The following is an 18,937-nucleotide window of genomic DNA, read 5'->3' as shown; positions in this document are numbered from 1 at the left end:
GGCTGGGGTTAAGTTTTCAGTTCTAAAAGTGAGCCTGTGGGAGTTCCCACTGTGGCTCAGTGAACCCGACTAATATCTTTGAGGATGTGGGTTCGATCCCTGGCCTCGCTTAGTGGGTTAAGGAACTGGCATTGGCATGAGCTGTGGTGTGGGTTGCAGATGTGGCTCGGATCCCACATAGCTGTGGCTGTGGCGCAGGCTGGCAGCCATAGCTCCGATTTGAACCCTAGCCTGGGAACTTTCATGTGCCGCATTAGTGGCCCTCAAAAAAAAAAAAAAAAAAAAAAAAGATGAGCCTGTGAGGGAAAACAGGGGCAGAGTGAAAGCCACACCCTGGCCCTGAAAAGCCCCAAGGGATGCAGTTACAGTGGAAGAGTGGCCCAGCCCTCTGGGTTGAGAACAAGTCCCCATGTGGACCTTGTCTCCAGAGCCAGGGGGTCTGAAACATACGCCTCTTTCTAAGGGGAGATTCCTCTGTGGCCTTGCAAGGTGCTCACACCCAGACCCACTGAGGGAAGGACGGGCACCCCAGCTCGTGTTCATGTGCTCCTGGGTGAAACAGAAGCAGTCCTCACCCAGAACACTTAAACTGCAATAAATGCTTATATAGAGAGATGAAATGTTTTTATTTATTTTTCTGTCTTTTTCTAGGACCAAACCCGCGGCATATTGGAGGTTCCCAGGCTAGGGGTTGAATCGGAGCTGTAGCCGCCGGCCTACACCACAGCCACAGCAACGCCAGATCCTTAACCCACTGAGGAAGGCCAGGGATCGAACCTGCAACCTCATGGTTCCTAGTCAGATTGGTTAACCACTGAGCCACGACGGGAACTCTGAGATGAAATGTTTTTAAAAATAAATAATACCTCCATAGTTGCTTTCCTTCCTTATGCCCAGAACTTGGAGATGTTTCCTGATGTGGCAGCGGTAGCATTTAAAAGCAAAGACCACGGGGTTCAAGTGCCACCTCTGCCACTTAGTTAGACCTTGGGAGAGTGACCTGGCCTCCCTAGGCCTCAGCTTAGTTTTCCCATCTGTAAAACGGAGATGATAACAGGGCTTAACTCTGAAGGCTGTTAATACACGTGGAGACTCAGACGACTCTCGGCGCACAGGGAGACACAGGCACTAGCTAGTGCCATTGGCGCTTATGTGGTAGGAGCAGCAATAATAACCCTGAATGTCGAGCAAACCTCTCGGACCAAATGTGGCCCTGAAATGAACCCTGATTCCGCTGTGCTCAGAAGCCAAGTAGCCTCCACCAGCCAACCATGAACAAGAGGAAGGGCAGGCCCCTCCTCCCTGGAGGCCCCAGAGCCAGAGCCAGAGGAAGCACCCGCTTCAGAGTCCCTGGGGGGCCGGGGGGTAAGGCGAGGGTGTCACTACCTCCCCTGAAGCACATATGGATTGAGCATCTTGTTCCAATTCTGGGCACAGTCCCAGTCACTTCAAATGAGACTTTGAAATACAAAATGAAAAAAGGATGCTTCCTGGAGTATGGGCACAGGCGCCAGGCCCACCCAGGGGCTGCCGCCATGCTGGTGGAGTGGGAATGTAGTGAGAGAGTCAGGCTAGGGGCCTCTGTGGTCAGGGGAGCCCCTTCTGGAGAGACTTAATCAGGGCCCAACATGGCTCCGGGCAGCCGGACATGCCTCGAGGAATCTCCTGGATCTAGCCAGGCCCAGTGTCAAGCCACATACACTGGTGTGGCCGCGCCATTTATGGTGATAACGGAGTGTTTTAGTGAAGGGCTGCTGCCTGGAACACCAAGAGTTCCCACTGGGCCCCACAGGGCTTCCAGGACCCAGCTTCTGAGTCTGCTCTCGTGGCTGCTGCTGCCCAGGTCGGACTGGTGGTTAAATATTTAGCGCATCCCCCTCCACGGGGCTCACCCCTGTGGCCAGGCTAAGCTTCCTTTAGAAAATGGTGCCTTGTCAGCATGGAGCTTGACTTGCTAACTAATCCCAGCTAATTGCCACTGAAACCTGCTAAGATCACATCTGTTGGGCCTGGAGATTAAATCAATATTTGACAATCTTGATTAAACAAAGCCAGGGAATCCTTGTCAAAGAACATCTGCTAAAACCCTGTTCTTTCCATCCTGCTCTTGGGGGGCCAGGCCGGGGGCGTCTCGGGCTCTGCTTGTCCTCACCCGAGGACGGCCCTGTGGGCTGAAGGTGGCAGTGGAACCCACCAGGAGCACCAAGGCCAGGAAGGCTCCTTGTGCTGGGAGGGGAGAAGTGGGGGTGATGGGGACACACACAGCCAGGGCTTGTTATCCTGGGTGACACCCGGCTGCCAACAGTCATCACCCTAACTCCCCCTCCCCCATCCAGGCCCCCTGCAGAGCAGTGACCTCAAGTTCCTGAACGACCTTCGGAGGCAGTGCTCTCATTACCTCCGCTTCAAAATGGGGAAACCGCAGTTCTGAGAGGCGACATAACTTGCCAAAGGTCAGAGAAGCGGGGGTCTGAACCTGGCTGGGTCTGGCTCACTCCAGAGTCTGCCCTGTGACCTCTCAGGGGGCCACTGCATATGGCAGTACAAGTTGTCAAAAGGGAGAGGAGAACCCGGCACTTATGGAGCCAGGAGCCAGGCGGGAGGTCTGCTGCAATGGTTCAGTTCCCTAAGCGACACGTCACAATGGCAGCCCCACTAAGAAGCACTGCCCTCTCACGTGGCCCTACTCAACCCAAGCAGCATCCCTGGGGGAAGTCCCTGCTGGTCCCCCCACTTTACAGAAAGGAACACGGAGGCCCAGTTAGCTGCTCAAGATCACCCAGTGAAGGCGAAGGCAGAGCTGGGCCTTGAACCCAGGGACGTGAGTCTACGGTCATCACCACTGCCATCTCTAAAAAGCAGGCGTAGAGCCTTGGGCACAGTGGGTGCTTGATACATGCCTGCCCTCTGTCCTTGGGTAACTTTAAGGCAGAAATGAGGTTCGTGCTCTGGAGTCAGATTGCCTGGGATCAAATCCTAGCCCCATCACAGCAGCGCAGGAGGAGCCTGCGATGACCCCCGGAAGGCACCACGCCCCATGGTAATGGCAACAGAATAAGCCCTCAGACACCCTTATCCAGGATTAAAAAAAACAAAATACAACATAGTAAAAAAGACAAAGCATCTTTACTCCTAGTGCCTCCAACAGGGAGGGAGGGGGAGAGGAGGTCAGACACCCAAATGCCCACAGCTGCCATTTACTGCTCTATCCCCAGGTCCACAGCAGGGAGAGTCCTCCAGAAGTACATCCTGAGTCCATGAAACAAACCAATCAGGAAACCAGCCACCCAGCATATTAACCAGCCAAGTGGTCTCCTGTGTCTGTGTCCCTGTCCCTAACTCCCTGTCCCTAAATCCTAACAGATTTCTACATCTGCTTCATGTTTCTGTGTCTCTGTTCTACCGCCCTGTGACCCTGTTCCCATCTCTCCATGTCCCTGTCCCTCTGTGTGTTTCACACGTGTGCACACACCAATGGCTGTACCACAGCCCTGCACACTTTCAAGGCCCTGAGTCACGATCCCATGTTAATTCACCCCTGGGGCTGTGTCCAGGCCTCTGCCTGGTGCTTCCATTAGCTCCCTTCCAGATTCCAAGTTCCCAACATCTGCAGGCCAAGACCATACATCTACATAGGTCACCCTGAAGTGCAAACTTGTAAGGAAACTGGCTGCTTTAATCAGAGAACAAACTCAGACACCCCAGGAAAAAGTAATTCAGAAAAATGGACAAAAAAAGAAAAAAAAAAAAGGAGTTCCCATCATGGCTCAGAGGTAATGAACCCAACTAGCATTCGTGAGGACACGGCTTCGATCCCTGGCCTCACTCAATGGGTTAAAGAATCCAGCATTGCCATGAGCTGTGGTGTAGGCTGGGAACTTCCATACGCTGCGGGTGCGGCCCTAAAGAGACTAACAACAACAAAAAAGAAGAATGACATACTCTCTTACAAAAAAATTAGTATTATAAACAATTCCTAGGTACCTATTTTATAGCTATACAGCCACCTAGGTCAACACAGAGCTAAAATCTGGAAGGCTGACCTCCAGCTGAGCTGCTACCCCAGGGAGGGGAGGGGCTGTACCTGTGATCATGTACCTGGGATCATCCTTTCCTTGCCCCTGGAGCTCCCAAACTCCCCAAAGTCGCACACCTCCACCGACACAACGGCGGGCCACCTGTACTGTTACTGACTTATCAGCCCACCTGTACTATTATCGACTTAACAGACCACCTGTACTATTATTAACAGGCCACCTGTACTATCATCTACGTAAGAGGGTCCCTTTCAACCAACTTATTAAAGCTTCAATATCAGTGTTGGAGTCATTTCCCCCCCTAATTCTCATTTTAAAAAATGCACAAATAGGAAAGTTCACACAGCTTAAATGAACTTTTTTTTTGGCCGCACCCAAGGCATGTGGAAGTTCCCGTGCCAGGCAGGGATGGAAACCGCGCCTCGTTCCTGCGCAATGGCTGTGGCAATGCCGTATTCTTACCCTGCTGTGCCACACAGGAACTTCCAAATGCGAGCTTTAACACCAGGCATACACTGACACCAAAACCAGGAGGTAGCTCGCAGACAGGATCCTGAGCCAAAAAGCCAGACACAGAACAACATACGGGTTACGATTCCATTTCTATCAAGTTCAAAAACAGGCACAATGGATGGGGGGAAAATGTAATTGTAATGTATACATGTAAGGATAACCTGACCCCCTTGCTGTACAGTGGGGAAAAAAAAAAAACAAAAAACAGGCACAATGGAACCATGACATGCCGAGTTGCTCACACAGGTGACCAAACTTCGAAAGCAGAAAAGGATGAGCATGGAAGTCCTGAGAGTAGTGGCTTCTGGGGAGGAGGAGGATTCTCAGGACGAGGCACAAAGGCTTCTGGGTGCTGGCAAGCTTCTCTTCCTTGACTGGGGGGTCACATGAGTGCCTGCTTTATAATTATTCACTAAACTGTATATTGATGTCTTACATACTTCTCAGTGCATATGTTATGTCTCCCAATGACAAAGCTGCAAAAAGTCTTTTGCATTGCATGAATTCTTCCTAAACAGAGATCCTACTGTTGTATTACATATGTAATTAAAAAACACAGGAAAATATATTTAAAACTCTCAGCTGTCTGATCTTTGCAGACCCACCTTAAAGCCTTAAGGATCGATGGGTTTCATGCCTTGGTGTGCGGTGCGGTCACACACACAGCCACTCCAGTCACTCTCACTCTCTGGCTCACTTTCTCTCCTATGAAAGGTTTCCTCTTTCCAAAACTTGCAGGGCCACTTCACCTGTGTGAACACACACATCCTGGGCAGGCGGACACACACTTCCTCCTAGCCCCGGGGGAGGGGAAGGAGGGAGGCAGGGAGAGCAGGGAGACCTCACAGTAGCAGTTTCGGGACAACTCACCAAATCACGGCTGGGAACAGAGGGGTGAGGGCCTGGCACCCACCTGAGAAATACAGGAGGGCTCCCGGAGCAGAGGGCTGTGGGGCCAGGCTGCTCTTAGAAGCAAGCACCCCAGCCCTGCCCCGGCATCGATGCCACCACGGTGAGCTCTAGGAGGGCTCGTAACCCTAGGCTGGGTGCAAAGCCTCCTCTGGGGCCCCGGACCAGCTGGGAGGCGGGGAGGGCCCGCGGCTCTGTTTGAACAACACTGAAATCAAACATCCTGCCCCAGGACTGCACGCAGGGCGGGCACTCAGGCCCCGAGGCAGAGAAAGAGGAGCTCTGCCAGGAGCTCAAAGGAAACCAGGACACTAGGAGATCAGCCACTCACTTCCAGAACATAGACCTTTTTTTTTTAAATGATCACAGTTAACAGAATCTTTTTTTAAATGGCCACACCCACAGCATACGGAAGTTCCTGGGCCAGGGAATAAATCTGAACCACAGCTGTGGCAATGACGGATCCTTTAACCCACTGTGCCGGACAGGGGATCGAACCGAACCTGCAGCTCCACAGCAACCCATGCAGTTATAGTTGGAGTCTTAATCCACTGCACCAGTGGGAACTCCAGTGGAACCATTTTAGATGCAGTCTGGCAACTGATTTTTAAAATGTTCTTACCCTCTTGGGAGTTCCCGTTGTGGCTCAGGTTAAGAACCTGACTAGTATCCATGAGGACGAGGGTTTGATCCCGGCCCCACTCAGTAGGTTAAGGATCCGGCATTGCCATAAGCTGTGGCATAGGTTGCACATGTGGCTTGGATCCCATGTTGATGTGGCATGTGTTGTAGACTGGCAGGTGCACCCCTGATTCAACCCCTAGCCGGGAAACTTCCACATGCCGCAGATGTGGCCCTAAAAAAAATAATAAAATAAAATAAAATGTTCTTAACCTCTGAACCAGTAATGCTACTTCCAGGAATTGATTCCAAAGAAATAATTAGAGATGAGGACAAAAATTCATGGTGTTGGTTATAAAGGAAAAATTTTATTTTATTTACTTACTATTATTATTTTTGCTTTTTAGGGCTGCACCTGCACGTATGGAGGTTCCCAGGCTAGGGGTCTATCCAGAGCTACCGCTGCCGGCTGACACCACAGCCACAGCAATGCAGGATCTGAGCCACGTCTGTGACCTACACCACAGCTCACGGCAACGCCGGATCCTTAACCCTCTAAGCGAGTCCAGGATCGAACCCGCAACCTCATGGTTCCTAATTGGATTCATTTCTTCTGCACCACGACAGGAACTCCTAAAGGAAAAATTTTAAAAAGGACCAACCTCAATGTCCAACTGCAGGAGAATGGTTAAATAAATTTCTGCACATCTTTATGACATTAAACATACAAATATTTATAGGGATGCAGTCATAGAAAAAAGATTGGCAAAAACTCTGAAATGTTCACTGAGGTTATGTTTTGGTGCTGGGACTACCCGTGATTTTTGAAAACATGTTCTTTATACCTTCCTATATTTTTCCAATTTACCTTTAATGAACGTGTTTTCAAAATCAGGGGAACAAAGCAGTAAGTTTTCATTCATTTAACTGATTTCCATTCACGACATGAATGTTTCCTGAAATCTTCCCGTGTAATTAATACAGCCGTGAATGAGGGAGACGCCTCTCTGCCCTTCGGCTGGACGGGGAGACACATGGGAGCTGAGTGCGCCTACCAAATACACACGTCAGTATAAGCGATATGAAGAAGGATAACCTGAGAGGACAGGAGCCGGGCACTGCAGAGCGGGGGGTCAGGAAGCCTTCATGGAAGAGGTGGTGTTTAAGCGCTGAAGGATTCTGACCAGGGGAAGGGGTGGTAGTAGGTGAGGGGAATGGGTGGACAGCAGGTGCAAAGAGCCCAGAGTGTTCAGAAGCCTAGAGCTGACCTCCAGGGCAGGTGCAGGAGGCAGTGACTCCATCTGGCTGCTGCGTGGATAATGAACCTGATGAGCGGCAGAGGCAGTCCCACTGGGAGCTGGGGTAGCCATTCATTCTCATGGGGGACAGGGGTGGCCTGTCCCAAGCACGGGTGGTGCTGACATAGAGAAGGGGGTGGGCTGGACAAGATTTGGCTGCTTCCCCGCATGAAGAGGAGCTCTCGGGCTTGCAAACCGAAACTGAGTGCCAGGTGGGTACAGGCGTTATCTGGTCACTACTGCTCTCACCCACCACTGTTCAGACTAGAGAGGGACTGGGGGGAACAAATGAGCCATTACAGGGCATATGTTTGGGCTGACAGCTGGTAGGCCTGGATTTGGCTTTTTCTTTTTCTTTTTTTTTTGGCCACACCTGCAGCATGGGGATGTTCCCAGGCCAGGGTTGAACATGTGTCACAGCAGCAACCTGGGCTGCTGCAGTGATGCCGGATCCTTAACCTGCTGAACCACAAGGGAACTCCTGGGTTTGGCTTTAAAAAACCTGACAGTTTTTCAAACAAAACCAGCCATCCCCTCAGCCCCCCAGCCCTACCCTCTTATAGGGGTGAGATGTATTTCAAAATCTTTCCCAGTCAGGCTTTCACAAGTGCTGCTCAGGAAACTCTAAGGCAAGAAGCATCAGTCCCAACGGGCAGATGAGGAAACTGGGCACAAAGGGGTGGCGTTCCTTGATGACAAAAACTCTGGCCCTCAGTACTGTGATAATACTGTGAACCCCCACACTGTGCCGAATGCTTCATACTCCTGGCTGAGTGGACTTCGCTGTGGGTGTCAAACTCAAACCCACTCTCCTCTTCTTCCCTAAGTCTGAATTTATTTGGAGCAGCAGGATGTCCATCCAAAAAGCTTGCTTTCTCAGGTTCCCTTGCAGCTCTGCTAAATATGTGCTCCATTTAGCCAACAGGAGGTTAGTCTGAAGTCTCCTGGGGATGGGGAAGGGGCCTTCTGGTAAAGCTATTGCTTTCCAATACAAAGGAGCACACCCCTTCCATCCTTCTCCTTCCTGGAATGTGGATACCCTACCTGGAGCTGTGGCAGCCATCCTGTGATTGTGAGGCTGAAAGCCACACTGAGGATGGGAGGACGAGGAGTCAGAAGGAGCCTACTCTCCCAGCCATTGGCCCTGAACCCGGTCCACCCACACTCTTGTTCCTTCCCATATGCAAAAGAGACTATGTTGCCTTATTTAAGGGCAGAGTACAATCTCAACTGATAGAAGTCTTACCCAGATACTCATTTTACAGATAAGGAAATTGAAGCTCTGCAACGGAAGGTTACTAGCCCAAGGTCACTTTGGAGCCAGGAAGAGAAGGCTGTAATGTGAGCCTGGATTCCTAACCACTTCTGTAGTAGCTCCCTGAACCTTAGTTAAGAGTCTTTGGAGAAAATTTGGCTTCAATTCACTTCTCCCTTCAGTAGTCTGCCTGTTCTGTCCATACCTCTCACCAGAAGCTTCTCCCACTCTGCTCACTCTCCACCACCTAGAACAGCACTGGGCTAGTGGCAGACATTCAACATATCCCCAACAAAGAAGCAATGCCTGAACGCACAGGAGGATGGAGTGACCCTTCTAGAAAATGGGACCACCACCACTGGCCTCACAGGAGCCTGTGAGGTTCCATGAGGAATGAAGAGAAAGCATGGTGTCCAGTAAGTGTCCAATAACTGGTTCCATTATTGTCATCACAGAGCTATAGTATGGGGCTCTTCCAAAGCCCTCTCCTCATGACCAAAAAGGTTCACAATTTCTAGAGGATTCTTTCTTTCTCTCTTTCTGTCTCTCTCTCTCTCTCTTTCTTTCTTTTCAGGGCCCCTGGGCGGTGAGTTCCCATTACTGCTACTCCAGGAGGAGATATGAAGTATTTAGAGACCAGTAGGGCACAGGCAACAGACGATGCTGAGCATCAGCCCAGCCCGCCTGCATCCAATTAACCTGAATGTGAGTTCCCTGAGGGCGGGATCAAGGCCAGTGTTATCCACTGTCATCTTTCAGCACAGTGCCTGGCACAGAAGACACATGGGTGACATCTGGCGCATGATCCTCACTGATATCCCTGGAGATGGCACACAGCCGCTGGGAGCACAGGCCCCGCCTTGGAGTGCGATCATAGGACCTCCCAGCTCCCAACCAGGGTGCTTCACCTCTCTGAGCCTTAGTTTCCTCACCTGTGAGGGGTGACCTCGCAGAGTTCCAGAGGAAACTTCAATACCCATGGGTGTGGAGCACTGTGCCCAGGACCTGGCGTGGTACCAGGGCAGCATGTCAGCTGCTCCTGCCCTCAGCCTCCTGTAAGCTCTCAGTTTCCTTGCTTGTCCAGGGGCTACTGTGATCTGTCTCTGCTCTAATGAGACAAAATCTGGAAAAGTACAGTGTAAAGCATCCTGCACGCAAATGTTAACTCTCCTTTTTTTTTTTCTTTTTACCTGCAGCATATGAAGTTCCTGGCCTAGGGGTCAAATCGGAGCTGCAGCTGCGGGCCTACACCACAGCCACAGCCACACTGGATCCTTTAACCCAGTGATCAAGGCCAGGGATTGAACCCACATCCTCATGGACACTATGCTGGATTCTTAACTCGCTGAGCTCCAAGGGGAACTCCCGAATGGTAACTCTCATCTTTGACTTGGCATCACGTGCCAGTTAAGAGCGCAGATGCTGAATTCAGGCTGCCTGGGCTTGAATCCCAGCCGTGCCTGTGATCCTGGGCAAGTCGCTTAACCTCTTTGTGCCTCAGTTACCTCATCTGTAAGATGGAAATAACAGCCCTTCACAGGGTCAATGTGAAGATGAAGCAAGTTAACAGAGAAAGTTCTCACAGCAGCGCCTGGCACAGGTAACCAGCAGGACATGCCAGCTGCTATAACCACTACTCGTATCTGGATTTCTGGTAGACCACTCCCTAGATGCTGACCTTGGGCAAGTTAGAGTTAACTCTGCCTTTCTCTTAAGACCAGGCTACTAGGAGTACCTCCTTCACAGGATTATGATGAGAATTAAATATGTTAATTCACGTAAAGAGTCAAGTACTTGAAACCAGGCCTGTTTTATGAGAGAGGCCCAGGGAACGGTAGCAGTCCTCACCCTTGTCTGCGTATCTGGTACCCCCCACCCCCCAGGCTTCCTGCTTCCACTAAGCCATCAGCTCTAGGAGGGCGCACAGCATGCCTCCCACGTCCCTGAGCCCAGTGCCCGGTGGAGCGTGCAGCTGCCCGCTAAATGCCAGGTGGTGGTGCTCAGCGGTGTGACCCTCCTCTGCTCTCCCTCTGGGCCCGGGACACATGTGCCTCAAGCTGGGGCTCCCTTAAAGCACAACATCCATAACTCTCCCACCAAGCAGAGCCACTGTGCCTGCGGGCACAGAGTGTCCTCCGAGGGCCTGCCTTAGGCCGGGGCACAGAGTCCTCTGACAGGGGACAAGAGGAAGAATGTGCTCTGAGAGTGAGATGGATAAGCTTGGAGAGGAGTCCTCCAGCAAAGGAAGAACTTGCAACCGGGAGCAAACAGCCTGGAGCCTCCCAAGGGAGGCCGGTCTCAGGCAGCAGTGACCGGCAGCTGGCAGGCAATGGCTGGAGAGCTGCTTCAGGTTTCCCTGGCAACCATGGGACCACAGTGACAGCCACAGTGCCTGGGATGGTGCTGATTTCTGAGCAACATGCCCCTGACCAAGTCATTTAGACCCCCAAGCTTTCTCATCTATAAAATGGGATCAACTTCTCTGATTGATCCATCATTGCCTGCCCTTCTCGGAATCATAGGGAACTACATTTCCCAGGATTCCCGGCTAGCTTCAGCCAATGGGGGACAGTGGCAGAAGCCTAGGGGGTGGAGGCGATGTGAAGCCACAGTGGTCCTCCCACTTGCCTTCCTCCTTGGACAGGGAGAACATTCCTCTCCTACTGTCCTCAAAGCCCCAGAAGCCGGTACCACCACCTCCCCCGTGTGTCCCTCCAGCTCTGGTGGCTCGCTCACCTGCCCTTCCTTGGTTTCTTTGCTGCTCCTCCAGCTCTAATCTAAGCAAATTCTCTATGCTGAATTCCCTCTGCCTGAGATACCCTGAGTGGTTTCTGTTTTCCTGACCAGATATGCCTGCCTTGCCTGCATTTTCTTTTTCTTTCAGGCCACACCTGCAGCATACAGAAGTTCCCAGGCTAGGGGTCAAACTGGAGCTGCAGCTGTCGGCCTACGCCACGGCCACAGCAACATCGGATCCTTATCCCACTGAGCAAGGCCAGGGATCCAACCCACATCCTCATGGATACTAGTCAGGTTCTTAACCCACTGAGCCACAATGGGAACTCCCTTGCCTGCATTTTAGAGGCATCTCAGAATGAAGTGAGAAGACACACTTGGGAGAATGCCCATCTCTAGCCACAAAGTGACCCCTCGACATAAACCCCAGGGGCCTGGGACACAGGTATGTTCGTGTTCACCAAAGTGCTGTCTGGGGTGGTGTGGAGCTGGGGGTGACTCGAACAACAGGGGACTAGAAATGTGAGGGCAGTGGATGCACATCACACCTGACTGTTCAGCAGGCAGATGTGATGCACCTGAGCTATAGCATATAGAGCAACATTCACAGAGCAATGCGGTGAGATCTTGAAAACCCTGCATTTGCCGAAAACAGGAAGAAAAGGAAACAATACGATATGGAGTCCAAAACCATTTCCAGACGCAGACTCTTTGCACAAACCTCAATATGGATTTTACAAGGATATGGACTAGCTACAGACACACAGCAAACCCCCCAGAGTGGGGGTGGAGGGATGGAAGGAGGGCTAGGGGATGAAGAAGGAAAAAAACCACAACAAAAACTTACCCAGTGACACGGGAGGCAACACACACTCTGTTTCTGCTGACAGACAAGTAGTCTAGGGAAGCAAGACTCCACCTGTCCCCCATCTGTGGGGTTGGGTGAGGGTGGAAGAAGCGGCAGAAGGCAGAAACTGGGCACGAGTCACTACACTTCTTCAAAAGCAAACCACCCTTCTTTGGGCTCAAATGCCACAATCCAAAGGGCCTGACACAATGTGTTAACTTAGCCTCGGTCAGTCAGGGTCGTTCAGGGACCGAGTCTGGAGGCCTTGCCCAGCTGTGGCAGGCATTTGGTTGTCCACTCAATACCCACTCCCCTCTTTGCCTGGAAGATGGACCCTGGCTGGTCAAAGACAATCAGGATGTGGCATTCCTCTGGGGATGTGACTGGCCAGGTGATGGGGGCACATGACCTAAACTGGACCAGTCTTTGACTAAAGGGAAGTATTTATAATGCATAAGGGACTGTGCTGTTTTTTTCCCCTCTCGCTCTCCTGATGTCTGTGGACAAGAAAGCAAGTGGCCCTGACAATCGCTGGCAGCCGTCTTGGGACCAAGAAGCATCTTTACACACACACACACACACACACACACACACACGGAAAGAAAGCATATATATATATATATATATATATATATAGAAAGACTCCAGGAAGAGTTAACACCAAGAACCCGAGTCCTTGATGGCAGATACCTGAGCTCCCGTCCTATGGCACCTGACGCCCACTCACTGCTCAACTTCCAAGACATATTAAGTATCTTTACTGTTTGGCCGGATGGTGTCAAGGTTTTTGTTACTTGCAACTAAAAGCATCCTAACTGAGAACCACAAAATAAGCAGCCACTTTTTGACTGTTAAACAAAGTAAAATCCCTGCAAGAAGGAAACGGGACACCTGAGACACCAACAGGAAAAGACAATGAATCGCAACTATGGGGAATGTTTACAAGTCTCAAGTTGCACCCCCCCCCCGCCCCCCATCCAGACAACAGTGCACACGTGACTCTGCACACACGGGTCAGGGCACAGATGCACTGTCCCTGGCGCATGACCTTCTGCAGCAAGTTACTTCGTTTCCTTGATTCTTTTTTTTTTTTTTTGTCTTTTGTCTTTTTAGGGCCACACCTGCTGCTTATGGAGGTTCCCAGGCTAGGGGTCCAATTGGAGCTGTAGCTGCCTGCTGGTCTATGTCACAGCCACAGCAACACCAGATCCAAGCTGCAACTTTAACCCACACTGCAGCTCATGGCAACAAGGGATCCTTAACCTACTGAGCGAGGTCAGGGATCGAACCTGCATCCTCGTGGTTACTAGTCTGATTCATTTCCACTGAGCAATGCCTGGAACTCCCGTTTCCTTCATTCTTCATGAGAGCCGAGCTGCACCCAGTTTCCTGTATTCTATTTCTTCCTGTATTCTAATCCCTGGCTGGCAGGAGCTGTCGATGAGAGGACAGGACAAGAAAGCCCGGCCTGGCTCTCCTGCAGCGGCTCCGGTCTCGAATCACAGGTGGGACTTTGGGATCTGGGCACCCTGAGATCGGACTACTGCTGGGCTCTGAGACGGCGCATGGCCTGGGACCTCAGCAAGGAGACCCCACCAGCTGTGGGGTCATCACTCCCTCAGAACCAAGGAAAAGCCCTGACTGAGCCCAAGGGGGAGTCAAAGAGACCTGCCCTCTGAAGCTGGCCTGTCCCAGGGCCATTCGAGGCTCTGCTATGAGGCAGCCCTGGGTCCCTGGCTGAGAGATTTCACTTCAGTTGCCTCATCTAGAAAATGAGAACAGAAGTTCTCATCTCACAGAAATGTATGGATAAAATGAACGAACACGTGTACACGGCTCAGAATAAAGGCTTGATAAACGTGAGCTCTGTTGTTATTTTGATTTGATGCTATCTAGCTAATTATTGAAGTGTAATTACATATAGAAAATGTACTTGTTTTACAGTTTGTTGAATTTTGACACACGACACTGTGTAACTCACACCCCAAACAAGACACAGCTGATGACGCCTATTAACGGAGTGCCCTGTTCCAGGAGTCAGGCCTGACCCTCTCCTTCGGAGGCTGGTCTGCTGCGGCCCTAAAAGACCCTCCAGCCAGTTTGCTTTTCTCCACCCTCAGGTCCCCCTGGCTGTAAGCTCCTTCCTCCAGTTTCTCTGAGCCCAGTCTCTCAGGGTGGCAGCCAGAGTTATCACTTAAAAATGCAGATCTGGCCAGGTCCCTGTCCTGCCTGAAACCCTCCTGGGACTGACCTCAGGGTAAACTCTGAACTCTTCCGCATGGCCTACAGGCCCTGTGCTCTGCCCACCTTCTGCCCGCCTCTCCAGAGTCACCCTCCACCTCCCCTTTCACTCTCCTCCAGTCTTACTGGCAACTTTTAAAAATAGCCATTTTAGAGGGTGTGGAGAAAAAGGAACCCTAGTACACTGTTGGTGGGATTGTAAATTGGTGCAGCCACTGTGGAAAACAGTATGGAGAGTCCTCAGAAAACTAAACATAGAACTACCATTTGATCCAGCAATCCCACTCCTGGGCATCTATCCAGAGAAAACTGTGACTCGAAAATACACATGTACTCCAATGTTCATTGCAGCACTATTTGCAATAGCCAAGACATGGAACCAGCCTAAATGTCCATTGACAGAGGAATGGATCAAGAAAACGTGGTACATACACACAATGGAATATTACTCAGCCATTAAAAGGAAAGAAATGATAGCATTTGCAGCAACATAGATGGACCTAGAAGTTACCATGCTAAGTGAAATCCATCAGACAATGAGACACCAACATCAAATGCTATCACTGACATGCGGAATCTGAAAAAAGGACAGACTGAACTTCTTTGCAGAACAGATACTGACTCACAGACTTTGAGAAATTTATGGTTTCCAAATGAGGCAGTTAGGGGGTGGGGAGATGCGCTGGGGATTTGAGACAGAAATGCTATAAAATTGGGTTGTGATGATCAATGGACAACAATAAATGTAATAAATTCATTGAGTAATAAAAATAAAAATAAAACAGCCATTTGACTGAGATAACTGTAGACACACACTTGTATGACAATACAGACAGATACTGTATGCACTTTAACCCACTGGGCAAGCAGTAACATTTTGTAAAGATGAAGTATAATATCATAAATATCATAACCAGGATATGGATATTGATACAATCTGATTTCATTCAGATTTCCTACAGTCACTGGTCTGTGTGTGTGTGTATTCAGTTTTATACCATTTCATCACATGTGTATGTCTGTGTATCCACCATTACAACCAAGTTATGAACTGTTCCACTACCACCAAGATCCCTTGTGGCACCTTTTATGACCAAACCCACTCCTCCGTAACCCCCTGTTCCTAACCCGTGACAGCCATCAATATGTTCTCCATTTGTACGATTTTGCCATTTATAAATGTAGTGTGTTGCAGCAACATGGATGGACTTTCAGGGCATTATGCTAAGTGCAATAAGTCAGAGAGCGTGAAAGACAAATACCGTATGATATCATTTACATGTGGAACCTAAAAAAATACAGCAATCTAGGTGTTCTCGCTGTGGCACAGTGGGTTAAGAATCTGACTGCAGCAGCTCGGGTCATTGCAGAGGTGCCAGGTTTGATTCCAGGCCCAAGACAGTGGGTTAAAGAATAGGACATTGCTGGAGTTCCCATCATGGTGCAGCGGAAACGAATCTGACTGGAACCATGAGGTTGCGGGTTTAATCCCTGGCCTTGCTCAGTGGGTTGGGGATCCGGCATTGCTGTGGACTGTGGTGTAAGTCGTAGACACAGTTGGATCCTGCGTTGCTGTGGCTGTGGCTGTGGGCTCCTAGCCTGGGAACCTCCATATGCTGAGCATGCAGCCCTAAAAAGGGCATTGCTGCAGCTGCGGCTCGGAGTCAATGCCTGGCCCTCGAACGTCCACATGCTACAGGTGAGGCCATTAAAAAAAAATACAGGAAACTAGTGACTATAATAAGAAAGCAGACTCACAGATGTAGATAACAAACTAGTCGTTACAGGGGCGGGGCAATATTGGGGTTGGGGAGTGGGAGGCACAAACTCGGGCATAAGACAGGTTACAGGGATGCACTGTATAACATGGGAATACAGCCAATGTTTTGTGGTAACTGTAAATGGGGTGTAACCTTTACAAATTATACACAAAAAAGAATAAATATCAACTGCGAGCAGAAAAAATAAAATCATGTAGAGTATACAGTTAAAAAAAGTTATATAAATGGAATCATCTTGTATGTAACCATTTGGGATTTGCTTTTTCCCTCTCTCTTCTTTTTGGACTGCACCTGCAGCATATGAAAGTTCCCAGGTCAGGGATCGAGTCCAAGCCACAGCTGTGGCGTAGGTTATGAGGCTATATCCTTAACCCACTGCAGAGGAACACTCGGATTTGCTTTCTCACTCAGCACAATTTCCTCAGGTTGATGCAAACTGGTGCATGTATGAATAGCTTATTCCCTTCTATTGTTGATTAGTATGTCGTGGTATGGATATACCACAGGGTTGTGGGTTTTTTTTTTTTTGCTTTTTAGGGCTGTACCCGCGGCATATGGAGGTCCCCAGGCTAGGGGTCCAATCAGAGCTGCAGCCACCAGCCTACACCACAGCCACAGCAACGCCAGATCTGAGCCGAGTCTGAGACCTACACCACAGCTCTGGGCAATGCTGGATCCTTAACCCACTGAGCGAGGCCAGGGATCGAACCCGCATCCTCGTGGATCCTAGTCGGGTTCGTTAACTGCTGAGCCATGAAGGGAATTCCTGGATGTACCACAGTTTAACCATTTACCTAAGGATATCTAGACTGTTCCCAGTTTTAGGCTATTATAAACAAGCCACTGTGAACAACTGTATATAGGTTTTTGTGTGAACGTAAGTCTTACTTCTCTGGGATAAATGCACAGAAGTGCAATGCCTGGGTCATATGACAGGTGCATATTTAGTTTTTCAGAATTTGCCAATCCGTTTCCCCGAGTGCCTCTACCCTTGGACGTTCCCACCCACAAAGAAGGAGAGATCCAGTTCCTCCACATTCTCGTCACTGGCACCACTGGCATTCATTCAACAGGTATTTCCTGAGCAGCTCCTGTGTGCCAGATGCTGTGCTAGATGTTGGGTTTCTATCAACAAACCAGGCACGTAATTCATATTACCCAATAGGAGCTTACGTGCTAAAGGGTGTACGGAGGCTACAATTCAACAGAGTATGATAAGTACTGAGAAGAAAACAAACAGAGTGACATGATAGGGAGAGTGGGCAGACAGGAGGCACAGCATAGTGATTATGAAGCCAGAGGGCCTGGGTTCACATCCTCACTCTACCCCTTCCTAGCTGGGTGGCTTAGGCAAGTGACCTGACTTATCTGTGCCCTGGTTTCCTCATTTGTTTCCTAGGAGTACCTACCTCCTAGGGTTGTCAGGAGGAATGAGCAAGATCTTAGCAGCAAGGAGCAGGCCTGGATGTGGAATGCCTCTGTGTTATTTTTCATTTTTAAAAGCTTTATTGAAGTATAGCTGATTTACAAAGTTGTGACAATTTCTGCTGCAAAGCACAGTGATGCACGTACACACATCCAGTCTTTTTCAGGTCCTTTTCCCCTCTAGTATCACAGCATAGTGGGTTGGGAAGGCATCGCGACTACTCACGTGGCACTGCTGAGAAGCCACGGTTCAAAGTTCTGTGGCGGAGTTCCCGTTGTGGCTCAGCAGTAACAAACCCAACTAGTATCCATGAGGACTTGGGCTCGATCTCTTGCCTTGCTCACTGGGTTGAGGATCTGGCATTGCTGTGAGCTGAGGTGTGGGTTGCAGACATGGCTCGGATCCCACAGTGCTGTGGCTGTGGTGTAGGCTGGCGGCTGCAGCTCTGATTCGACTTCCATATGCCATAGGTGCAACCCTATAAAGCCCCCCCCCCAAAAAAAAAAAAGCTCTGTGGGTTTCCTGAGACTGGATGCACCCAAGTGCTCAGAAGGTGGGCCCCCTCCCCACAGGGTCAAAGTCCACCTCTGGGAATGGGCAGCCACAGGAGTGGCAGGAGAAGGGAATTATCCAGTAACCAAGAGAGGTCGCCCCAGCAGAGGGACACCAGGGCAAGCTCTGAAGAGATGCCCAGGTCCCTGGGCCTTTCCCCAGGCTGGCAATCTCACATCATTCCCGGGCTGGAGAATTTAGCTGGGTTCTCACTGAGGGGCTGGAGCACTGGGCCTCCCCAAACTCTTGGCCCACAAAATCGCTACTTCCTGTGCAGAGCTGGGGCCACAAAGGTAATCTGGAAACTGCCCCCCCACCCATCCCACATCTCTCCAGGGCCTGGTCCAGAAGAGGGAACTGAGAGACGCGTTTTAGCTGGCATCTTACCAACCAACTAGGGGAAGGGGTGGGAGTGGGGCTACTGGCAGCTGCAGGCCGGGGAGGAAATGAGGCCATCTTCACAGGGAGCAGGCTGGGGTCCCTCCTCTGAGGGGAAGGCATCGTGAGGCAGTGAGGCCTCAGGCCTTTCTGAGGAAGAGGCAGTGCTGCGGTGACCTGTTTTCAGGCCTCCCCGTGGCCTGGGATGGATCAGCAAGCTGCTTCTTTCCTAAGGACTGACGAGTCTGGAACCAGGGCACCTTCTCCTTACATAAAGCTCCTTCCAGCCCTGCAGGCTGATGGTCAGAGGACAGTACAGCATTTCAAGGTGCCACATGGCAGG

The 18,937-nt window shown here is 50.4% G+C and overlaps 1 protein-coding gene across 7 annotated transcripts in view; it reads right to left on the bottom strand.

Annotated features, from left to right (window-relative positions):
• The window catches only part of SIPA1L3 (signal induced proliferation associated 1 like 3), a 231,914-nt gene that overhangs the window by 113,984 nt on the left and 98,993 nt on the right, over nucleotides 1-18,937 (bottom strand). Inside the window, exon 3 of one of the 7 annotated variants that reach the window (XM_047793284.1) lies at nucleotides 5,156-5,299. The exons of the other annotated variants lie outside the window; for them this stretch is intronic. The gene's annotated coding sequence lies outside the window, so the exon portion shown is untranslated. The remainder of the gene's footprint in view (nucleotides 1-5,155; nucleotides 5,300-18,937) is intronic. 7 annotated transcript variants of the gene reach the window in all.

This window comes from Phacochoerus africanus, chromosome 8 (genome assembly GCF_016906955.1).
Source record: "Phacochoerus africanus isolate WHEZ1 chromosome 8, ROS_Pafr_v1, whole genome shotgun sequence".
Classification (NCBI taxonomy): Eukaryota; Metazoa; Chordata; class Mammalia; order Artiodactyla; family Suidae; genus Phacochoerus; species Phacochoerus africanus.
The sequence above is the reverse complement of the archived record's forward strand: the minus strand, read 5'-3'. Positions and strand labels throughout refer to the sequence as shown.